Source organism: Lolium perenne, chromosome 7, assembly GCF_019359855.2.
Source record: "Lolium perenne isolate Kyuss_39 chromosome 7, Kyuss_2.0, whole genome shotgun sequence".
Taxonomy (NCBI): domain Eukaryota; kingdom Viridiplantae; phylum Streptophyta; class Magnoliopsida; order Poales; family Poaceae; genus Lolium; species Lolium perenne.
The window spans coordinates 281,502,843-281,518,269 of record NC_067250.2 but is presented as its reverse complement, the minus strand read 5'-3'; positions in this window follow the sequence as shown (position 1 = coordinate 281,518,269).

Sequence of the window (15,427 nt, the reverse complement as noted above, 5' to 3'; positions counted from 1 at the left end):
ATATTAAAAAAAGATCACAGATCGTATTGTAAAAAACAAATACTCCCTCTGATTCATATTATTTGCCACTAGTATGGATGTATTTATAATTAATATATGGCTAGATACATCTATTTTAATATCAACTAATATGGATGGAAGTATCACATTCGACTCTCATATTTAATCTATCACCGTAGGTGGACTCTCATATCTAATCATCCGTTAGAAATAAAAACATGGACGGTAGAAAGATCATGAGGAGGCAGGGAATTAAGCAATCAGGTCCATATTTCAACAAAAAAAAAGCAATCACAGTTCCAGCAGCTGCATCTGCTAAATAAAACAACCGTGAACCCTAGCTATGTCGTAGTTGTATAGAAAAAAAACTTGCTGGAACGTGGTCGTTTTGGATGAAGAAATAAAATATCCAACCAGGCTGGAACCGTTGGGCAAGGCGCTAAAGATTCTAAAATATTTAGTTCTTTGCAAAAGAAATGAGATGTGTAACTGCGTGGTATGTATTATTTAGTCCAGACAAATGGTAACTTTATTTCATTAGAACACTCACAAAATGCTTACAAAAGTTTGGAGTAGCTGAACTTCGTGGTTGAAGAAGTCATCACATTACTCGGACTATTGTCGGAAACATCCCTTACACCGAAAAATATTTTCTTAGATATACAAGAGGGGCTAAATCACAGCATATTTTCCCAAGCAACGAGAATGTCCACCCACTGAATAGATATTTCGGCCTAATGAGACACATGACGTAAAAACCTAGATTTTGATCACCAATGAACATTACAACCACCCTATTAACAATCCAATCACAAATTGGCTCTTAAGACAACTACATTTCTGATTTGAGTAAAACCATTCTACATACGTATAAGATTGATATGGTTGACACGATGTGGCTGTCCATATGTACAACTATTTGTTCCGGTTTTATAGTAGATGAGAAAGAGGATACCATAAGTGTGCATATTTATGGCTGTTCTCAAGATTTTACGATTTTTGGCAAAAGAGGTAGCACAATTCAATCCATATATAAAAAAAATTAATATTTTAATTTGCACCAAATTCTTGGTGACTACAACCATATTAATTCCAACAACATTCATACATTTTCAAATGCTGCCCTCTCATTTGCGAGGGCCACCGTGTTAGTTTCCATTCAAAGCAATATAAATGCTAGCGAACACTACTAGGGAAAAGCCTATAGGTGGAGGCAAGTGGTGCCGGCGCACCACCTTGGACATGCGCCGGTGGAAAGGGTTGCCGGCGCACCTCTTTGCAGCCGCGCCGGTGATGAAGGACTACTGCCGGCGCACCTCCGGGAAAGACGCGCCGGGGAAACATCCTAGCATGGCCGCAGTCGATTCGGGCCAGGCCCAAGAATTATTGCCGGCGCACCGGCCCAGTGGTGCGCCGGTGGAAAATTTGCTATTGCCGGCGCACCCCTGGGCCGGTGCGCCGGCAATGATTCTTGGGCCTGGCCGGGGGTGATATAGCCGAAAGGGCTATGTGCTGCCGGCGCACCAGCCCAGGGGTGCGCCGGCAGTAACCTGGGCAGTTATTTCTGCTCAACAACCACTCCCCCCACTACTACCACTCCACTCCTCCACACAAACCCGAGCCTTCTCCCAACCCAGCTCATTTTTGCCCATTTCTATCCCCAATTTCACCAATTTGACCAAACAAAATCATATTTTTTGAGCAAATCTTCCCTTCCTACATGCATCTCCCACATCCCCTATGTAGATCTAGATCTACTATCCCGCATTGACCGCTCAATCTAGATCTAGATCTAGAAAGTCGGCTTCCATACGCCATTGTCGCGGCGTGTCGTCTCGATCTTATCGACGAATATATCAAACAAATAGGTGATTAATGAACAAATTAAGGAATGAAATCGATGTATGTTGGACATTTGAAGAAAAGCTCTCGTGTGTGGCATATATATATGTTGTGCTTGTGCTTGTGTGTGTGTTGGCGTTGAAAATGAGTTGCCAACGTTGCGCCTCGAAATGTTGATTCTTCAAGTTTCCGTTTCGGCACATTTCTGGCGCTCCTATGTCCTACCGTGTAGGAAGGTCATGCCGAAATTTTCCGTGAAAACTACCGACGGATGCATGGTTCTAATGAATTATGTAATCTTACCATGCAGGCGATAATGGTTATCGAGATGAGTGAAAGCATCGTGATGAGATATCTGAAACACGCGATCATCGACATGTATGAAAATAACCGCACGGAGGTATTGTGTCCGTGCCGGAGATGCAAACGAGGGAAATGGTTTGACCCGTATTCAGGCAAATTGCAGGGGCACCTGCTCACTAATGGTTTCATGCATGGACACACTCAATGGATGAGTGATGATGGCGCGGAGGTCAATGGGGCGACGGCGGCAGGTGGTAAAAATGGCCGGCAAGAAGGAGGGCATCATGATATTGATGACGATGAAGAGTTTGTCGCACAGGACGATAACCTTGACGACGACAATAACCTTGACGACGACGAAGAGGTGCCGCTAGCTTCAGTCGTGCGGGACCCTCATCTTCAAGATCTGCTTCTCGAAAAGACGAAAGGCGCCAAGCGGAAATCAAAGCTTGAGCAACTCGAGATAGACTCGAATACTCCGTTGTACGACTCAGGTCGCGGGTTGGGGGAGTCTCGCTTGAGAGTAGCTCTCGATGTGCTGCAGATGAAGGCGAAACACGGATGGACGGACACAAGCGTCGACGACATCCTGGAATACGTGAAAGATCTCCTTCCTGCCGGGAACACGTGTCCTGGTAGTCTAGCCGAGGCCAAGAGAATCACGTGCCCTCTCGACTTACCCCACGAAAAGTATCACGCCTGCATCAACGACTGTATCATGTATCGCAAGGAGCACATGGACAAGACCAAATGTCCTGTGTGTGAAGCTGAACGGTACAAGAAAGGGAAGAAGAAAGCTCCTCGGAACGTTGTGTGGTACTTCCCGCTCGCCCCCCCCGGCTTCAACGGTTCTACGCGGACCGCAAGGAAGCAAAGCTCATGCGCTGGCACGCAGAAAGAAAGGAGGCAGTGTTGAATGATAAAGAGCGGATTGAGCACCCAGCGCTGACGCACCCTTCGGATGCAAGCCAGTGGAAAGCATTAGACAATGAATTCGGAAGTTTTGGGGCAGATCCCAGAAACATCAGGTTGGGTGCGAGCACGGACGGATTCAATCCGTTCGGAAACCAGAGCAGCACACATAGCACATGGCCCGTGTTTGGATGGATCTACAACCTCCCGCCCTGGCTGTGCATGAAGAGGAAGTACATACAGATGAGTATGCTAATTCAAGGGCCGACACAGCCAGGAAACGATATCAACATGTATCTCGAACTATTAAAGGAGGAGCTTGAAACGTTGTGGGCGGAGGAAGGGGTAGATACTGTAGGATAACGTTGCATAGAAAACAAAAATTTTCCTACCGCGAACACGCAATCCAAGCCAAGATGCAATCTAGAAGACGGTAGCAACGAGGGGGTATCGAGTCTCACCCTTGAAGAGATTCCAAAGCCTACAAGATGAGGCTCTTGTTGCTGCGGTAGACGATCACTTGCCGCTTGCAAAAGCGCGTAGAAGATCTTGATCACGATCGGTTCCGGCGCCACGAACGGGCAGCACCTCCGTACTCGGTCACACGTTCGGTTGTTGATGAAGACGACGTCCACCTCCCCGTTCCAGCGGGCAGCGGAAGTAGTAGCTCCTCTTGAATCCGACAGCACGACGGCGTGGTGTCGGTGGCGGTGTAGAAGTCCGGCGGAGCTTCGCTAAGCTACGCGGGAAATATGAAGTGGAGGAGCAAAGCTAGGGTTTGGGAGGGGGTGGCCGGCCACTCAAGGGGGGCGGCCAAGCTATGGTCTTGGGGTGGCCGGCCCCCTCCCTTGGCCCCTCATTATATAGGTGGATCCCAAGTGTTGGTGTCCAAGTCTTCGAATAAGACCCGAAACCAAAACCTTCCATAGGAGGGGGCAAACCTAGCCCAACTAGGACTCCCACCCAAAGGTGGGATTCCCACCTCCCATGTGGGGGGTGGCCGGCCCCCTATGGTGGAGTCCACTTGGGACTCCACCCCCACTAGGGCTGGCCGGCCATGGAGGTGGAGTCCCTTGTGGACTCCACCTTCCTTGGTGGTTTCTTCCGGACTTTTCTAGAACCTTCTAGAACCTTCCATAGAACCTTCCGCGACATTTTATTCACATAAAATGACATCCTATATATGAATCTTATTCTCCGGACCATTCCGGAACTCCTCGTGATGTCCGGGATCTCATCCGGGACTCCGAACAAATATTCCAACTCCATTCCATATTCAAGAACTACCATTTCAACATCCAACTTTAAGTGTGTCACCCTACGGTTCGAGAACTATGCGGACATGGTTGAGTACTCACTCCGACCAATAACCAATAGCGGGATCTGGAGATCCATAATGGCTCCCACATATTCAACGATGACTTTAGTGATCGAATGAACCATACACATACATTACCAATTCCCTTTGTCTCACGATATTTTACTTGTCCGAGGTTTGATCTTCGGTATCACTCTATACCTTGTTCAACCTCGTCTCTGACAAGTACTCTTTACTCGCACCGTGGTATGTGGTCTCTTATGAACTCATTCATATGCTTGCAAGACATTAGACGACATTCCACCGAGAGGGCCCAGTATATCTATCCGTCATCGGGATGGACAAATCCCACCGTTGATCCATATGCCTCAACTCATACTTTCCTGGATACTTAATCCCACCTTTATAGCCACCCATTTACGCAAAGGTGGTGTTTGGTGTAATCAAAGTACCTTTCCGGTATAAGTGATTTACATGATCTCATGGTCATAAGGACTAGGTAACTATGTATCGAAAGCTTATAGCAAATAACTTAATGACGAGATCTTATGCTACGCTTAATTGGGTGTGTCCATTATATCATTCACACAATGACATAACCTTGTTATTAATAACATCCAATGTTCATGATTATGAAACTAATCATCCATTAATCAACAAGCTAGTTTAAGAGGCATACTAGGGACTTCTTGTTTGTCTACATATCACACATGTACTAATGTTTCGGTTAATACAATTCTAGCATGATATATAAACATTTATCATAAACATAAAGATATAAATAATAACCACTTTATTATTGCCTCTAGGGCATATCTCCTTGAGTCTCCCACTTGCACTAGAGTCAATAATCTAGATTACATTGTAATATACCTAACACCCATGGCATTCTGGTGTTGGTCATGCTTTGCCCTAGGGAGAGCTTTAGTCAACGGATCTGCTACATTCGGATCGGTGTGTACTTTGCAAATCTTTACTTCTCCATCTTCGATGTACTCGCGAATCGAGTGGTAACGCAGCTTGATATGCTTCAGCCTCTTGTGTGACCTTGGCTCTTGTGCATTGGCGATGGCACCCATGTTATCACAGTAAATGATTAATGGGTCCAATGCACTAGGAACCACACCGAGCTCTACAATGAACCTCTTCATCCATACCGCTTCTGATGAAGCCTCCGGCCGCTATGTACTCGATTACGTTGAAGACTTTGCCACCGTGCACCGCTTCGAGCTTGCCCACTTATCGCAGCACCATTCAATATAAACACGTACCCATTGTGACTTAGAGTCATCGGGATCAGTGTTCCAACTTGCATCGGTGTAACCGTTTACAACGAGCTCTTGGTCACCTCCATAACAAAGAAACATATCCTTAGTTCTTTTCAAGTACTTTAGGATATTCTTGACCGCTGTCCAGTGTTCCATTCCTGGATCACTTTGATATCTGCTAGTCAAACTAACAGCATGTGCTATATCCGGTCTAGTACATAGCATGGCATACATGATAGATCCTACTGCCGAGGCATAGGGGATATTACTCATCCTTTCTCTTTCTTCTGCCGTAGCCGGTCCTTGAGTTTTACTCAATACCTTGCACAGTAACATAGGTAAGAACCCTTTCTTACTTTCGTCCATTCTAAACTTCTTTAGAATCTTGTCCAGATATGTACTCTGTGATAGCCCTATTAGGCGTCTTGATCTATCTCTATAAATCTTGATGCCTAATATATATGATGCTTCACCAAGATCTTTCATTGAAAAACTATTATTCAAATAACCTTTAACACTGCTTAATAGTTCTATATCATTCCCAATCAATAATATGTCATCTACATATAATATCAGGAATGCTCTGAGAGCTCCCACTCACTTTCTTGTAAATACAGGCCTCTCCATGACACCGTATAAACCCGAAGTCTTTGATCACCTTATCAAAGCGTCGGTTCCAACTTCTTGATGCTTGCTTCGGTCCATAGATTGAACGCTGAAGTTTGCATACTTTGTCAGACATTTTTAGGATCGACAAAACCTTTGGGTTGTACCATATACAACTCTTCCTCAATGTCTCCATTAAGGAACGCCGTTTTGACATCCATCTCGCCAAATCTCATAATCGAAAAATGCAGCTATTGCTAACAAAATCCTCACAGATTTTAGCTTCGCTACGGTGAGAAAGTCTCATCGTAGTCAACTCCTTGAATTTGTCGGAAACCCTTTGCGACAAGTCGAGCTTTATAGACAGTAATATGACCATCACCAACTGTTTTTCACATGAAGATCCATTTATTCTCGACAGCCTTTCGGCTATCAGGTAAATCTACTAAAGTCCATACTTTGTTATCATACATGGATCCCATTTCGGATTTCATGGCTTCTTGCCATTTGTTGGAATCTAGGCTCATCATCGCTTCTTCATACGTCGCAGGGTCCTCATCATTGTTATCTACAATCATGACATTTAGACAAGGATCATACCAATCAGGAGTGGCACGTTCCCTTGTCGATCTGCGAGGTTCGGTAGTTTCCTCGTTCGAAGTTTCATGATCATTATCATTAGCTTCCTCTCGTTGCCGGTGTAGGCGGTACAGGTACAACTTCCGGTATCGCGCTACTACGATCAACGAGTATAGATTCATCAATCTCATCGAGTTCTACTTTTCTTCCAGTCACTTCTTTAGTGAGAAATTCTTTCTCAAGAAAGGTTCCGTTCTTAGCAACAAAGATTTTGCCTTCGGATCTGTGATAGAAAGTGTACCCTATAGTTTCCTTAGGGTATCCTATGAAGACGCATTTCTCCGCTTTGGGTTCTAGCTTGTCCGGTTGTAACTTCTTTACATAGGCTTCGCAACCCCAAACTTTCAGGAACGATGACTTAGGTTTCTTATTAAACCATAATTCATACGGTGTCGTTTCTCACGGATTTTGATGGTGCTCTATTTAAAGTGAATGCGGCTGTCTCTAATGCATAACTCCAAAATGATAACGGCAAATCAGTAAGAGACATCATACTACGAACCATATCTAAGAGAGTTCGATTACGACGTTCGGACACACCGTTTCGTTGAGGTGTTCCCGGCGGTGTCAATTGTGAAAGTATTCCGCATTTCTTTAAATGCATGCCAAACTCATAACTCAGATATTCACCTCCACGATCAGATCGTAGAAATTTGATCTTCTTGTTACGTTGATTTTCTACTTCACTTTGAAATTCCTTAAACTTCTCGAAAGTTTCGGATTTATGTTTCATGAAATAGATATACCCATATCTACTCGGATCATCTGTGAAGGTTAGAACATAACGATAACCACCGCGCGATGCTACGCTCATTGGTCCACATACATCGGTATGTATGATTTCTAATAAGTCAAGTAGCTCGCTCCATCATACTGAAAATGGAGTCTTTGTCATTTTTCCCATTAGACATGCTTCGCATCTATCAAGTGACTCAAAGTCAAGTGATTCAAGTAATCCATCAGTATGGAGTTTCTTCATGCGTTTCACTCCAATATGACCAAGACGACGAGTGCCACATATAAGTAGAATTATCATTAAGTTTAATTCGCTTAGCATCAATGTTATGTATGTGCGTATCACTACTATCGAGATCTAACGAAATAAGCCATTCTTTTGTGGTGCTCGACCATAAAAGATATTATTCATAAAAATAGAACAACCATTATTCTCAGACTTGACTGAATAACCGTCTTGCGTGTATCAAGATCCAGATATAATGGTCATGCTCAACGCAGTACATAATAGCAATTAATAAGTCTAAAAACTAATCCCGAAGGTAGATGTAGAGGAAGTGTGCCGATCAACGATCACATTGACCTTGGATCCATTTCCAACGCGCATCGTCACTTCATCTTTCAGCAGTTGTCGTTTATTCTTTAGTTCTGTTTCGAGTTACAAATATGAGCAACCGAACCAAGATCAAATACCTGTGTACTAGAACGAGAACTAGTGAGATAAACATCTATAACATGTATATCAGATATACCTTCTTTCTTCTTCTTGACAAGGCCGCTCTTCAGATCTGCCAAATACTTGGAGCAATTACGCTTCCAGTGTCCCTTCTCCTTGCAGTAATAGCACTCAGCATCAGGCTTAGGGCCGTTCTTAGGTTTCATAGGAGGCGTGGCAGCTTTCTTGCCACCCTTCTTGAATTTTCCCTTAGACTTGCCCTGTTTCTTGAAACTGGTGGTCTTGTTGACCATCAACACTTGGTGCTCTTTCTTGATCTCAATCTCAGCAGCTTTTAGCATGCCAAAGAGTTCAGGTAACTCCTTGTTCATGTTAAGCATAATGTAGTTCATCACAAAGTTCTTGTAACTTGGTGGCAGTGATTGAAGGACACGATTAATCCCCAGTCTGATAGGAATCACTAGTCCCAAGTCAAGGAGTTACTTCGCATGCCCGGTCATGGCGAGCATGTGCTCACTAACGGAGCTGCCTTCTTCCATCATACAGCTGAAGAAATGTTTCGATGCTTCATAGCATTCCACTGCCGCATGAGTCTCGAATATAGCTTTCAGCTCATTCATCAACTCATGAGGATCATGGTGCTCAAAACGTTTTTGAAGATCGGATTCCAGACTGCACAGGATGGCACACTGAACTTGAGAGTACCGAGTTTTCCGAGTCGCGTAAACAGCTTTTACTTCATCGGATTCATCTTCTGCAGGAGGGTCACCTAGCGGTGCATCAAGCACAAATTGCAGATTTCCGCCAGAGAGGAAGATCCTCACATGACGGAACCAGTCGGTGAAGTTGCTACCGTTGCTCTTAAGTTTCTCTTTCTCTAGGAACTGATTAAAATTGATTGGGGACGCCATCTCTTCAACATATATTTGCAATAGTTTAGACTAAGTTTATGACAAATTGAGTTCAAATTTTAATTCAACATAATTAAAAACCTAAGTGAACTCCCACTCAAAACAATATCCCTCGCATTGTCTTAGTGATCACACGAACCAAATCCACCGCACCTAAACCCGATCATCACGAGAAAAGGTGTGATTTCAATGGCGAACACTCAAAGTGTTCATCATATCAACCATATGATTCATGTTCTACCTTTCAGTATCACGTGTTCCGAGACCATGTCTGTACATGCTAGGCTCGTCAAGGCCACCTTAGTATCCGCATGTGCAAAACTGTCTTGCACCCGTTGTATGTACTTATCGAATCTATCACATCCGATCATCACGAGATGCTTCGAAACGATAAGACTTGATAACGGTGCTACTAAGGATGAACACTTTATTATCTTGAGATTTTAGTGAGGAATCATCTTATAATGCTACCGTCGCGATCTAAGCAAAATAAGATGCATAAAAGGATTAACATCACATGCAGTTCATATGTGATATGATATGGCCCTTTTGTCTTTGCGCCTTTGATCTTCATCTCCAAAGCACGGACATGATCTCCATCATCTTCGGGCATGATCTCCATCATCGTCGGCGAAGCACCAAGGTCAATGGCACCGTCTTCATGATTGTCCTCTATGTAGCAACTATTACAACTACTTTGAAATACTACTCAACATGAAATTTAAAGACAACCATAAGGCTCCTGCCGGTTGCCACAATACAATAATGATCATCTCATACATATTCATCATCACATTATGGCCATATCACATCACCAAACCCTGCAAAAACAAGTTAGACGCTCTCTAATTTGTTTTGCATATTTTACGTGGTTTAGGGTTTTCGATATAGATCTAATCTACCTACGAACATGAACCACAACGTTGATACTAATGTTGTCAATAGAAGAGTAAATTGAATCTTTACTATAGTAGGAGAGACAGACACCCGCAAAGCCTCTTATGCAATACAAGTTGCATGTCGAACGAGGAACAAGTCTCATGAACGCGGTCATGTAAAGTTAGTCCGAGCCGCTTCATCCCACTATGCCATAAAGATGCAAAGTACTCAAACTAAAGATAACAAGAGCATCAACGCCCACAAACCATTGTGTTCTACTCGTGCAACCATCTATGCATAGACACGGCTCTGATACCACTGTAGGATAACGTTGCATAGAAAACAAAAATTTTCCTACCGCGAACACGCAATCCAAGCCAAGATGCAATCTAGAAGACGGTAGCAACGAGGGGTATCGAGTCTCACCCTTGAAGAGATTCCAAAGCCTACAAGATGAGGCTCTTGTTGCTGCGGTAGACGATCACTTGCCGCTTGCAAAAGCGCGTAGAAGATCTTGATCACGATCGGTTCCGGCGCCACGAACGGGCAGCACCTCCGTACTCGGTCACACGTTCGGTTGTTGATGAAGACGACGTCCACCTCCCGTTCCAGCGGGCAGCGGAAGTAGTAGCTCCTCTTGAATCCGATAGCACGACGGCGTGGTGTCGGTGGCGGTGTAGAAGTCCGGCGGAGCTTCGCTAAGCTACGCGGGAAATATGAAGTGGAGGAGCAAAGCTAGGGTTTGGGAGGGGTGGCCGGCCACTCAAGGGGGGCGGCCAAGCTATGGTCTTGGGGTGGCCGGCCCCCTCCCTTGGCCCCTCATTATATAGGTGGATCCCAAGTGTTGGTGTCCAAGTCTTCGAATAAGACCCGAAACCAAAACCTTCCATAGGAGGCCCCAAACCTAGCCCAACTAGGACTCCCACCCAAAGGTGGGATTCCCACCTCCCATGTGGGGGGTGGCCGGCCCCCTATGGTGGAGTCCACTTGGGACTCCACCCCCACTAGGGCTGGCCGGCCATGGAGGTGGAGTCCCTTGTGGACTCCACCTTCCTTGGTGGTTTCTTCCGGACTTTTCTAGAACCTTCTAGAACCTTCCATAGAACCTTCCGCGACATTTTATTCACATAAAATGACATCCTATATATGAATCTTATTCTCCGGACCATTCCGGAACTCCTCGTGATGTCCGGGATCTCATCCGGGACTCCGAACAAATATTCCAACTCCATTCCATATTCAAGAACTACCATTTCAACATCCAACTTTAAGTGTGTCACCCTACGGTTCGAGAACTATGCGGACATGGTTGAGTACTCACTCCGACCAATAACCAATAGCGGGATCTGGAGATCCATAATGGCTCCCACATATTCAACGATGACTTTAGTGATCGAATGAACCATACACATACATTACCAATTCCCTTTGTCTCACGATATTTTACTTGTCCGAGGTTTGATCTTCGGTATCACTCTATACCTTGTTCAACCTCGTCTCCTGACAAGTACTCTTTACTCGTACCGTGGTATGTGGTCTCTTATGAACTCATTCATATGCTTGCAAGACATTAGACGACATTCCACCGAGAGGGCCCAGAGTATATCTATCCGTCATCGGGATGGACAAATCCCACTGTTGATCCATATGCCTCAACTCATACTTTCCGGATACTTAATCCCACCTTTATAGCCACCCATTTACGCAGTGGTGTTTGGTGTAATCAAAGTACCTTTCCGGTATAAGTGATTTACATGATCTCATGGTCATAAGGACTAGGTAACTATGTATCGAAAGCTTATAGCAAATAACTTAATGACGAGATCTTATGCTACGCTTAATTGGGTGTGTCCATTATATCATTCACACAATGACATAACCTTGTTATTAATAACATCCAATGTTCATGATTATGAAACTAATCATCCATTAATCAACAAGCTAGTTTAAGAGGCATACTAGGGACTTCTTGTTTGTCTACATATCACACATGTACTAATGTTTCGGTTAATACAATTCTAGCATGATATATAAACATTTATCATAAACATAAAGATATAAATAATAACCACTTTATTATTGCCTCTAGGGCATATCTCCTTCAGATACATGGGACGCCGTCGCGGAAGAATATTTCCCTTTGAGAGCCGCGTTGATCACGACGGTGCAGGACTACCTCGGATACGGTTACATTTCATGCCAGGTGTGCCATGGACACAAGGCATGTGTCAGGTGCATGGAAGAGACGATGTTTTTGCAGCTTGGTAAGGATCCCGGCTCTTCGAAACAGTTTACATGGGGCATCGAAGGTGGCTACAGAAAACTGACCCGTGGAGAAAGCGTGGAGATCTGTTCGATGGTACAAATGAACCCCGAGGACCTCCACGTAAGAAGAGCGGCGAAGAGATCGATACATTACTGAAAGGTTGGAAGGAGTGCCCTGCGCCGGGAAAGATTCGTCAAAAGCCTGGAGAGAAGAAGAAGAAAAAGGAAACGACGCCGCTCATTGGTGTATGGAAAAGGAGGTCCGTGTTTTGGGACTTGCCGCGTCTTTGGAAAATTCTCGATACACCTCACTGCCTTGATGTCATGCATATTACAAAGAACGTGTGCGAGAGCTTGCTTGGCACTCTTCTCAACATGCCGGACCGGACCAAAGATGGGCCGAAAGCAAGACAGGACCTGAAAGTTTTGGGCATCAGGGAAGAGCTTCAGATCCCGCCGGCCCAAGAGGGACGATCGGAGGAGGAGGCGGACGGCGGTCGAAAGCGCAAAAGGATTAAGCAGCCAGGACTATTCTGTCCCCCTCTGCTTCACTTTTAGTTCGGCCGAGGTCGATCAATTTTTCAATTGCCTTGTAGGAGTCAGAGTGCCCTTCGGTTACTCCGGGCTAATAAGCAGATACATGGACCCCAAGAAACGAAACTTCAGCGGCATGAAGTCTCATGACTGTCACGTGATGATGACGCAGATTCTTCCGGTTGCAATCCGAGGTATAATGGATGACCATGTCCGTGCAACGCTGATCGGGCTCGTAACTTCTTCGACGTCATAACTCGGAAGTCGATAAGCGTGAAGAAACTCGCAAGGCTCCAGAAGAGATCGTGGTGATCCTATGTGAGATGGAGATGTACTTCCCTTTGCATTCTTTGACGTGATGGTCCATCTGTTGGTCCATATCATGGATGATATCGTCGATCTAGGGCCGGCATTCTTACACAACATGATGCCGTTTGAAAGAATGAATGGGGTCATTAAAGGATACGTTCGTAACAGGTCACATCCGGATGGAAGCATCGTACAGGCTGGCTCACCGAAGAGTGCATCTCTTTCGCACGAATTATCTAGACATCGAGGACCTGTTGGTTTGCCTCAAAACAAGCACCTCTGCAGGTTCGAGGGAGTAGGCCACAAAAATGGAAGGAAGGAACTGCACGTGCACATGTCTGGTCGGAGTTCCGACTTTGACAGGGCCAACTTAGTAGCGCTACAACACATTGACTTGATCGATCCTTGGTTGAAAGAGGACAAAACCATGATAGAGAACAGTGGCAAGCCGATGATGACGGAAGCAGAAATATACAGAGAGCACAACTCCTCTTTCGCGCTGGTTCAAAGACCACATTGATGCTAATCCCCACCAATGGATTCTCGACAAGGATAAACTAGTATTGGCCTTGTCACATGGCCCCGCGCCCAACATCATGACTTACCAAGCGTACGATATCAACGGGTACACATTCTACACGGAAGAAAAAGACAAGAACAGTGTTTACCGAACTCGGGGTAACGATGGATTCTGGACGGGTGACGTAAAGACTAGATACTACGGAAGAATCGAGGAAAACTGAGAGCTTATCTACGCTGGTGATAAAGTGCCGAAGGTCCGTATCAGATTGGCTAAGAGAGTCAGAAAAGAATACCGGTAATTCACCAACATATTTATACCCGAAGCCAACAAATCAAAGTCCACGAACGCCACCGCGCAGAATGAGCCATGGGTACTGGCAGAACACGTGCACCAATGCTTCTTCATAACCGACCCATCCAGGCCTAGCCGTGTTATCGTGAGGAGAGGCAAGAGGACCATCGTCGGAATGGATGGAGTCGCCAACGAGGAAGACTTCGAAGGACAAGTCGGAGACCCAATGATGGAAGAATCCGAGGACGAAGACACAACATACACCACAAGAAGAAGCAGGACCACGCTACCGAGGTCAGGTAGACCCTTCAAAAGAAGAAGTCACGACACGGGGCTAAATTATTCAACGACGAGCAAGAAAAGCAAGAAGAAAGCGAAACACTCTTCTCAATCGATGATGTAAAACTTTATTTGCAATGTATAACTCATATTTTGTGTAATTCATAACTACTCATATTGTCATGGCCAATATTTTATGTATGACTAATTAATATTGTGTTGGTCAATATTTTATGCATGCATGTATATAACTCATATTTTTTGTAATGCATAACTCATATTGCTTGGTTATTATCTTGAAAAGAGAAGGAAATAAAATAGTATAGGATTTGTGGGAAAAGAAAAGAAACATAAAAGAAAGTGAAAAGAAATAAAGAAAAGAATAAAAATAAAAGAAAGTGAAAAGAAATAAAGAAAAGTGAAAAGAAATAAAGAAAAGAAACATAAAAGAAAGTGAAAAGAAATAAAGAAAAGAATAAAAATAAAAGAATAAAAAGAAAGTGAAAAGAAATAAAGAAAAGAATAAAAATAAATGGCCAGCCAGGTTGGGGGACAAGTCCTGTATAAATGGGCTCACCTTATTGCCGGCGCACCACATGTTTGGTTCGCCGGGGGTATAGTTGTCCCCGGCGAACCAAACATGTGGTGCGCCAGCAATAAGGTGAGCCCAGCTATACCTGGGACTTAACCGCTGCGCGATCCTCTCTTCTCCCTCCCCATTCCCAGTCGATCGAGACGAACCGCGCCACCACCGTCGATCTCGAGCGTCGCCGCCACCATCGATCTCGAGCGCCACCACGCGGAAGCCCTGGACCAAGATTCCTCGCTGCACGCCGGAGCCTCCGTGCAAGTAGGAGCAGGGCGTGGCCGCGGAGAGGAGGGGGATCTAGGGCGTCACGTGCCGGCCGCCGTCGCCACCGTCGCCGAGAGGAGGAGGAGGGCGTTGCGCGCCGGCCACCATCACGGAGAGGAGCAGCACGCCACCATCACCGTTGGTAAGAACCCCCTTCCCCTCTCCATCCCCCTCTTCCTTCCCTCTCTCTGCTCCGAATTCTTGCAGTAGTTCTTGATGTGCATTCGAATCCTTAGTGCTTGCAGTAGTTCTTGCAAGAATGCTTGATGTGCTCTGGTGGCAGT